At 33.2% G+C, this 10581-nt stretch overlaps 1 long non-coding RNA gene and 2 other non-coding genes across 3 annotated transcripts; 2 read left to right on the top strand and 1 right to left on the bottom strand.

Moving 5' to 3' along the window:
* Window positions 1–3502: 3502 nt before the first annotated feature.
* On the bottom strand, window positions 3503–3583 carry TRNAL-AAG (transfer RNA leucine (anticodon AAG)). The gene has a single exon. It is a non-coding gene; the product is annotated as a tRNA-Leu (tRNA).
* A 171-nt stretch (window positions 3584–3754) lies between these two features.
* LOC149219387 (uncharacterized) lies at window positions 3755–9435 on the top strand. Its single transcript, XR_016248692.1, has 5 exons — window positions 3755–3979; window positions 4229–4302; window positions 8471–8710; window positions 8810–8876; window positions 8965–9435. It is a non-coding gene; the product is annotated as an uncharacterized LOC149219387 (long non-coding RNA).
* On the top strand, window positions 5325–5424 carry LOC149219388 (U6 spliceosomal RNA). The gene has a single exon (XR_016249811.1). It is a non-coding gene; the product is annotated as a U6 spliceosomal RNA (small nuclear RNA).
* Window positions 9436–10581: the final 1146 nt, after the last annotated feature.

Raw genomic sequence — 10581 nt, 5'->3', positions numbered from 1 at the left:
TAAAAGCTAAGTTCTCTTACTTTTGCACTGATTTATATGTAGATTTAATGATTGTCATATCTCTAATATTTATATGGTTTTATGCTGGTTATAAGCATGGTTAGATGACTGGTTTATGTCATGGTTATTTCATGTATTTACTTGTAATTGTTAAATGGATGGATGCAAGACCTAATTGATGATGTTGTAGCTCAATGGAGAATGAGGTGATCCTTTTGGTTATGTTTCATAAGTGATTTCAGTCATTTATGCTCTGTCTTGTATCCTAGACCTGTAGGTTGCATATTTACTAAGTGTTTGACAAAATTTCAGCCCCAATTAGGGATTCTCAGGCCTAGTCCGGATGGTGATTTTTTATTGATCAACATTAATATTATGTTTTTAATGAATTCTGGAAGTTACAACAAGTTTTGGGCAAAGGCCAGGATTCTGGGCTAGAAAAGTGGCTTAAAACTCGGGGTCCCTAGCACAGAACTAGTAATTTGGGTCCACAATCGCTGGCAGGTAGGCATGTGAGAGCGGCTTTGAGTTTCTAGTCGCTCCCTTGCCCATAGCATGAGAGTGACTATGGCCTAAGAGCTGCATAATAGCAGTGGGACCCAGGGACAGGCTATTTGAGTTAGATGATTGTATGTGATGTTCTATCGATTCCACTTCCTTAAGGGGGCATAGGAGGTCAAATTTGATCATAGTAGCATCTCTCCTCATGTTTACTCTGGTTGGAATGGTTACTTTGCGTAGACCTGGGAGGGGGTGTTACAATGGCAACAAAATAACCAAATAACCAAATGCATGTAACATGCATTTGAATCTAGGCATGCTAAATCACACATGCACATTATTCCACAGCTAATTTTTGTCCTTACTTTTGTTTGTCCAAACTTCCTCTTGCGCTCCCTTGCTTTCCATTGCTTGCTTGTCCAAGTGTTTTTTCTCTTCCCTTTGCTACAATTGATCAAAAGTTGGGCAAAAGTTGTCAACTATTTCTCAGGTGCCTTTTTATCTTATGTCTAGTCTCTTCCTTTCCTTTCTCCTTTTTCTTTCATTTTCCTCTAATTTCTTTCTAATTTCTCTTGCATGCATATTTGTGTCTTTGTATCTTCCTTTTCTCCTATTTTCCTTTATTTCCTTAATTAAATGTCATTTATTGCTTCTTGTCTTTGCCAATTTCCATAGTCATTAATAAACTACAAGTGATGCCCACTATAATGTTTGCCCCTCCATTCAACTTGAAATACATGTCCCATGACCTTAGTCTTATTTTATTTACATGGAAAATCAACGAGGGGTTGTTAGACTCCTGCCCACTAGTACTCGCCCTTCCGAATTTTTCAGTCCATGCTATCTTAGCACCTTCGTTACCAAAATCCACCCATCGTTCTAGTTTTGCAAAGTTCCACCCCAACTCTTTGTCTTTTGCAACTAGATCCTTTTGTATCTACAAATATGTTATCTAGCACATAGCACCGCCAATGAAATAAGACAAAGTCAACTCAACCGGCGTGAACCCATTGAGACACCCAAATGTCCACCCTAGTTTTCAAAACCATGTATTGGTCCCTCTATAAAGTGATTTTGGCGCAACTCCTTTAGATTGTGATCTCAAATAAGATGATCCCATGTCAACATAGTGGTAGGGACCAGCCCACCCATCAAGTCACTCCACACAATTAATTGCCCCCCTATTTTGCACCCGATATACATTGTCCATCATTGATTTAGACAGTTGGCCACATGTTAGGCCTTTCATGTAAAATGCGTTTTATTGGAATTGCGAGAGAGGAATCCCTCACCCTCTCCCCGACCTCCCCACTCCCCCCCATGCCTTCCTCACTTACATAAGGGACCTCACGTGTTGGAAACCATCAATTTGTGTTATGAAACCACCATCATTAATCCTTATCATCAAAGCATTAGCATACACTGCAGTGTCCACTACAAATCAACCATGATAGCTAGTGTCAAAGCCTTTACAACAACCAATCACGTAATTATTTTTTTCCCTATTTTAAAATTATTTTCCATTGTCTCAAAAAATACTAAAATTAAATCGTCCTCCACCACACAAATTATGTCACATCAATGCTCACTTAGCGAGTGGAAAACTAGAATAAGATTTTCAGAAATTAGAAACGTATTTTTAATTTATGGAAAAATGAAATAATCAGCATTTTCTGAAAACTTTGATTAAAAATACAAAAACTTTGCAAACTAATGCATAGTCAAGGGTCTTTGATAGCAAAGTGAAAATGAGTGACTAATAATTTCTATCCATATAGTTGAAATGAAAAAGTTTAGAAAATTCAAATATATTTGAAAATTAATTTTAATAAAATAATATTAGATAAAAAACTAAATAAAAATTTAGATATTAATATTAATAAAATAATGTTAATATTAAAACCACAAAATTGATGATGTAATAATGTTAATATTAAAATAAGAAAAATGATAATATAAAAGTTTATATATATATATATATATATATTTAAATAATTTTTTTATATATAATCGAGTAAAAAAATCAAATTAACTTATATTTATTTTTATAAAAAATAAACTTATATAATTAATTTTTATAAAAATTAAATTGAATTACAGTGTGAATAATTATGATTTTTTATTTTTATTTTTTTATTTTTTTTTTATTTTTCGAAGGTGGTAAAACCTATCAAACTTAGGTGTCAAACCAACAGTGAGGACAGCGAATGTTGGTTTGACTCATCACTGTTATCAAGGAAAACCATGCCACCCTGTAATAACCCCCTGGTGGTCCGTAAGGGAGCAGGCTTTCACTCCTGCCAAATGCCTCTGGGTCTTGGGCCGTTTACTTGTTTCCTTAAGTCCGAGGAAGACTAGCTCTTAGCCAAGCGAAAGCAGTTTTATGGCATACTCCAGGCCGATGAATAATTATGATTTATTGAAAAGTTTTATTTTATATAAATATTATTTAATTAATATTTAAAAAACTGAATAGTTTTGATTTATTGGAAAGTTTATTTTATATAGATATTTTTTAATTAATATTTAAAAAACCAAACAAAGTTAAGAAAGTTTAAAAAACAATATTATTTATTCCATCTTATTTTTAATAATTATTATGTTTTAGCTCATATAAATTTATAATTTTTTATTTAATACATAAAAAAATTAATAAATATGAAAAATAAAAAGTCGAATTTTATTTGTTAATAAAGTAACGAAGTCATCATAATCATACACTATTTTAATACACAAAAACGGACGAATAAAATGCAAACTGTATATACACGTGACATTCAATCAAATTATTATGTTTTAGCTGATATATTATATAATTATTTATTTAATACATAAAAAAAAATTAATAAATATGAAAAATAAAAAGTCGAATTTTATTTGTTAATAAAGTAACGAAGTCATCATAATCATACACTATTTTAATACACAAAAACGGACGAATAAAATGCAAACTGTATATACACGTGACATCGATTGAATGTCTCTTTAAATCTGGGACAGATGTTGAGAGTGGGATTTGAACCCACGCCCTTTCGGACCAGAACCTTAATCTGGCGCCTTAGACCAACTCGGCCATCTCAACCTCCACAAGACTGACTTGATGGGAATCCTACCTCAATACCTTTTCCTGTTTCAGGACACGGCAAAAGGAAGACGTATAAAGAATCCTTTTGCGTTGCAGCATCGTAATTGGTTTTCGTTTGAAGTCCAGTTCTTTCATAGGCTCGGCATCCTCTTCCTCTCCTTTTCCGCCATGTTTGTTGTGCAGCAATCTCCTTTAAAGCGCTCCTGGTTTGTGTTGTCTGTCCCTCATGTTTCTCTGTGCTTTTGTGCGTCCACGTTGTGTTTCAATTCATGGTAACTAAACTAAGAGGGACACACCGTCGGGTTTATCTTGGACAGAGAAATGACAGAGACATAACCTGCAAAGTGATTTTCATTGCGTTTCATAGCTGATCATGAATTGCCTTTTTTAATGGTGAGTTTCAGATAGGTGATGGTGAATTCTTTCTTTTTTTTTTAATTGAGTTTCTAAAATGCTAAAGAGATTTATATTTTTTTTGTTGTTTGTCTGTTTTCAATCATCAATTATTTAATCCAGCTAAATGGCTGGTTTTATACAAATAATATGTTCAGATTAATTTGCAATTTCAGCCATTTAGATTTAACTTTTGCAGTTTATTATAAGATTTAAATATGAAATAAGGTATTACCTGGTTATTTTCAGCCTAAGAATATGGCAGGCCACCTAAAGGAAGAGAAGGAGATGTCTCTTTGGATGATTAATGAACACATGTTCAGGTACGTTAACCTTTGCATTTTCTCCTACCTTTATGTTTTCCTTAGTGTAACAGTGTGCTTCTGGTTTTTAAAGCTTTTTAGCATGTTGTAAAGATGGAATTTAGAGATAACTACAAGAGGGAAAGAAAGCTAATTCAGACATTTGTGTTATAATTTATGACAAATTATAAATCAAATTCTCTTACAATCTTGATTTCTGAGGAATGCTTGCACTCAGCAGTCGAACGTAAGCTGTTTTACTGTATTATCTCTTCTAAGGTCACTGAATTAATTCTGTTCGAGTGACGCCGCTCTATAAAACCCTACCTTAATTCCGTGTCAAATCAACGGCGTTAACCTTTTGATGGTTGGTTGTTGTTCGGCTCTCTGATGTGGCTGATATTTCAATTTCAATTTGATATTAACCTTGTTAATAGGTCAACACTTTTCTGGTTGAACAGATTATAGTGTTTAAATAATTTTTTAACCTGATCCTTTCACAGTGCTTTTGTTTTCCTAATGCATATCAATTTCAAACACCTTAAGTTATTATATTATCTTCTACAACCAAAGACATGAGTGGAGTGATGCAGTTGAATGAATATTTCGAGTAGACCCTTAGCTTAGAGTGGCTCCAGTGCCTCCATTGGTTCTAAATTTGGATGACCATTGGTGTCCATTATTTAAAGAATGGTTTCCTTAAGGCAAGGTTAGCTTTAAAGCATATTAGTAATCTCAATAATTCAGAGCTGTGATCTTTACACTTAGAATCTTTGGATCTTCAGGCGTCTGTAAGATGTTTGATGGTAATTAAATCATCCTGTATGTGTCCTATCTTTGAGAAAATGCAATCTCTATGTATGATCATTCAATTTAATAACCCAGGACAAGGTGGTTCAATAGAGACAAAAGAGTGTATTCCTGTAGATTGATGTTCTTGGATGATTAAAAATTATAGTCATTGGAAACACAGCGCTTATAATGGATCCAATTGTAGTGTCAGTTTTAAATTTGATTCTATTTTTCTCAATTTTGATATGTATTTTTGTTTTGCTTAAAAATCCCATAAAATTAAAACGATACAGAGAAAATTAGCATCACTCTTGCCTTAAAAATGACACGCAAGAAATGTATCTTTATTTCGCCGTGTAGGCGCTATTGCACTCCTGGATTTTGCCCACGATTTGGAGGCATTTGATTAATGGACCATAAATTACTTTTTCTTGATTTAAGAACCCAACTAAAAGAGGTTTTACCCATAAATCTAGGCCGTAAATCATGTTATTTCTTAAATAAAATGTACCTAAATAGAAATAGAAAGAAGAGCGCAATCATGAAATCAATAATTTTCATTACGAGAACAAAAGTTGGATTCATCTAGGAAGTACCAGTGCGACCTTCAATTTCAGGGTAATTGCAGCAGGTTCAATCTGTGAATTAGTTTCAGGGTAATTGCAGCAGGTTCAATATGTGAATTAGTTAGTATGGTTTCTACCGCTGGCATATGATATGAAGTTTTATATATTTTTTTAATATTTGAAGTGTTTGTATTTGCTGAAGAAAACAGAAAAGTAGCCTGCGTTGCTGGTATGTCATTAGACAAATCAATCCGAAGAGTGTTTCTATCCATAGTGTCTAATTAACTTAGTAAGTCCATAAAATATACCTAAAAAATTCAAAAGTGAAAGAGATATCTTAAAGCCCGATGTCTTGTGATAAAAAAGCTATCGCTTACAACACGATAAAACTAGAAAAGAAAAAGATACAGACCATAATGCATAACAAGGATTGAACTAAAAGAGATTTTTCATTGGAATAAGAACCCTGGAAATAAGTACCTTGTATTCCTCGTTGGAAGTCCATTTTCTTAGATGCATGAACTACAATTTTGCAGTAAATTTTCTTGATTTGCAATTATAGTTACTTCTTGATTTGCAGTTGTAGTCAATCTAATTAAAGCAGGATAGTTTCGTATTACTCACTCTTTTCAGCCAAAAATTGGCTCATAATTATTTTTATCCACCGATTTAGTTAATAATTTAAAAATACTTCGTATCAAGTTCAGCTTACGGAGAAAATGCTTCCACTAACTCAATGATAGCTTTGACTATAGTAAGAGTGCAGCAATTGAAATTGGATGTCAAAATTTCAGCTAGTGCTGAGTGGAATATTTAGCTTACTGCCGAGCAAAAGCTAGTAGTCAGGACTCAGGAGTGAAGACCTTGTCATCTGAAACTAGCTTTTTCCCAAGTCATGATAGCTAGTAAAAACTGCTACCTTCCAAGAACATATCAGATTTCCAATAGAGACCGTAGCATAGAGTATTACTAGAAAAAACTTGAGGCTGGAGGAGTCAGCAAGCTATTTTTTAGTCAGAATGAAGTACCCCAAATCGAAACTTAGAAACACAGAATGGTGCTCCTCGTAGTCCCAAATTTCAAGGCTGAGTGTGTCCTAAAAATTGCAAATTCCTGAAATATTTGAAAATCTGAACTCTTCTCCATCGAATTCTCAAATATTTCCCAAATCTGCCACCTAAATAAGAATCACTCTAATAGAATAAGAAAAATGAAGCGGTAAATGTTCAATGGTCAGTTTTACCCGGGAAGAACAAGAGAAATGAGACCACTAATGTTCAATTCCAGACGAATTCCCATCGATTTCACTGGAATTCAAGGATAACTCAATTTTAACCGAAATATTTCATGCAATGTTAGAATTTCAGATCTGAAATAACCGTCAAATATTCTAACAGTGGATGAAATTCAGCATAATATTTTATGTTGCATACAATCATGAAACCAGGACTAACACAGTCAGTATTTCCATCCTTTAGCCTCTATTTCTTTTCACAAGATAGAGAGTACATTACTGACATTGTTACCAGTTTTCACATTCTGTTTTGGAAAATATTAGATATAAAGAAACAAGTTTTTTTGTAAGACTATTTATTAGGTATTATTTTGACAAAAAAAAATATGTATCTATTTGGGTACTGTTTTATAAGTTTTCTGAGGACCATTTTTCAGATATTTTTGAACAAAAAATCATTATGTAACTCCCGAACTGTATGACAGATCTATATACTGATCTGAAGAAAAAAGAAATCTGTAACCTAAATTTTTTTTCTAAATATAAAAATTAACGTTTTTTCTACTGATCTATATGCTGATCAGCAAAAGAAATTTGTAACCTAAACTTTCTTTTATAAATATAAAAATGAGAAACACTGAATTTTATTCACGATAAGAAAACCTTTTGACCTTCCCGTTAAATGGTCTTAATTCTTCGGCGCGATATGAATACACTCTAACATTTAAGAGACATTTAAGAGCGACCCAGTAATCCAACGCTAAAGTAGTTTAATTCTATTTATTGCGATGTGAATATATACTTTTGGGGGTTGTCTGAGACTTTTTAGAATTAATACTGGATTTATGGATGTTAAAAAATTAGTTTAATTCTATTTATTGTGAATATATACTTTCGGGGTTGTCTGAGACTTTTTAGAATTAATAATGGATTTATGGATGTTAAAAAATGTGTGGTTGAATTTTAATTTGTATGGTTTAAATTAGGTTTTTGATTAAATATATTGATTCAGCATTTTCAAAAATCTTTTGGGTATTTCAATTGTGAAGAGTTAGTGTTACATATATTAGACATCTCACATAAAAAAAATTAATACATAGTCTATAGTTTTTTTATAATTTATTTTCTATAATATGTTGTTAGGTTAATAATTCCTGACAATGATGACGATGAACCACACTGGTTGGTTCAAAACACATCGACAAATGATATATCATGTGATTTACACCAAAAATCTCTCATAGATTTGATATAGATCACAAAAGCTTCAATTCAACCAATACATTTATCTTTTTGTTTGATTATATCTTAATCCACCGGGTAATAAGTTGAATTGATTAACCTCCCAACTTCACTTTTTATTTATATGTTTATGTACCTCCAAACTTCACTTTTTATTTATATGTTTATGTAAATGTCATAGATTTGCGGACTTTGAGTATCATAGTTTCATTATCAATGTGTGACATATTCCTATGTCAAGGGGATTCAATAATGTAGTACCCTAGAATGTTAACTTTAATAGCTATGCTTGGATTTTGGTGGTGGCATGAGTATTACATTTGTTTACATTAGAAGTTTCTTGACCACCGTGCAGAACGTGCTCATATAATTTGCCATCGGTCGCATAGGACATTTGTTCTTGGGCCTATCGTTGATCTTCCTACAACTTGATCCAATGGCTTAGGTTTCAACATGGTGGTTAAGGGTAACCAACCCACCCTCCGCCTTGTTGATCGACCGGTTATTCTGCAATTTCGTTGTAGGCTTCCAAGGTCTGCAACTAACCCTAATGGAGCTAGGGTTTGTGTTAGCTTCCTTCGTCCCACATCTATAGGTACGCTAATGGTTACCAAGTCAATCTCGTTACAGTTTTCTTGTAATTCTGTGCTTGTTCTTCCCACAGTCTTATAATAGTTTTCATGTTATTCCACAGGTAGCCACAGGGTTACATATTCCTTCACTGTCGTTTAGGAGTGGAAGTTCGGCAACCATCCGCACAGGTGAAAAGAATTCTTTGAATCAGATTATCCCTTTTCTCATTAAGTGGGTTAATGCATTTTCTAATGAATAGAGTTTCTCAATTTTCAGTGGGTCGATGGCGAGCATTCTCTAGTTCCCTAACAGGTACTACACCCTCAGTGACTATAGCCCTTTTTTTCATACATATGAGTATGAATGAACTGTGCTTTCTGGTTGCATGCAGGTTAGGTTCTTCCCCTCTTACATTCTTCGAGGTTTCCTTTGTTAAAGGCTTACGATTGGATTTACTTTACCTTCATTTTCCAATTTCTACTTACTCCCTCTCTCACTTCAGCACGAGGTTTTTCAAAAGAATAAATGCACTTTCTGAACCAAGGCTTCTTGGGGTTTAAGAGATACGTTCTACAGACTTTTGGATACATTATAGTGACCCTAGGGGGCTTCCATAAACACTTATACTGTTGGAAGGGTTGTCAGCATGAACTGTTTAATCTCTCTTGAACCAAGGGTTTATACCGAATTTGTTATGTTTACAACAAAAGGTTGTTCCATAAGACATTTGTAATTTTGACAAATATTCATAATCATTTTCTATAATTCGAAATACAAAATTTTTTAGTTAATTACTGCCTACCTGATGGCGGTTGGTAATTATTCTTAGATTTTGGTATATTTATCCCCCGATCTTTTGTGTGATTATGCTCCAGTGGTTCGATCTACACTAAGAGTTTTTCTTTAATCTGATATGCAATGAGCCTGTCTATCCATTTGATGTTTGCATGTATAGGTATTCATTTTTTTTAATGATATAATGACACAAATTCTTTATTTGTTAATGATGTAACAAAAGTATAGGGTTGTTATTTCTCAAGGATCCTTTTTGTCGTCTGCTAAACTGTATATAACTATGTTTAGCATTGTGTAATTTTAACAATTACTTCTAGCCTTTATTCCTCTATCTTCTTTTTTGCATACATAGTTCTAAATATTATAGCGGCATTGACATCTCCCGTTTACATGTAGTTCGTGTTTCGTTACAGTTAAAAAACAATGACACTTGTTTATGTTTTTAATTCTTGTACAAAATTTCCAAATGAGTTTTCTTTATGCATTACCTATACTAATATTTACCAATGTTAAGTAGAGAGGCAGGACCTGAGCTCCTTTGGAACCTGTCTATTTCCCTTGTGGTGCAGAAGTAATAATGCTTACAGGGTTTCAGACTGCTCGTTAAACAAACCTCGGTTTGTTGGTTTGGAGTTTAACTGGTTCCCACCTTTCTATTATTATTTTTATTATTAGTATTAGTATCTCAACGACCTTCGAATTTCTGGGCAAAACTTCTTTCAAAACACTCTATTCCTTCTTCTTAACAGTAATTACTGGATTCCAGTTAGTTCTAAATTATTAAGCATCCTACAATCCTACAGTTACTTCACTATGCAGAAGTCAATCATTTCCATATTCAGAAGTTAAAAAAAGCTATATGGAGATCTTTACTATACAGAAAGAAAAATATTTTCCTTATGTACAAATATCATACATAACCACAAAAATTGTCTTTGTTATAAACTCTCTGCTTCCTATAGACATTAGTAAATATTCCATAAGGGAAATCCTTATTTCGGAACATTTACAGAAGTCACATAAGTTTTGGAAAAATAGATGCACTTATTTCTATCAATCTCGACTGTCAGGGAATTCAACTAAGAAAAACATTGTTCC

The sequence above is a fragment of the Pinus tabuliformis genome, chromosome Q (genome assembly GCF_031772625.1).
Source record: "Pinus tabuliformis cultivar Carrire ecotype Pingquan chromosome Q, CPIR1, whole genome shotgun sequence".
NCBI lineage: Eukaryota > Viridiplantae > Streptophyta > Pinopsida > Pinales > Pinaceae > Pinus > Pinus tabuliformis.
This window is presented reverse-complemented; position numbering and strand designations above follow the sequence as displayed.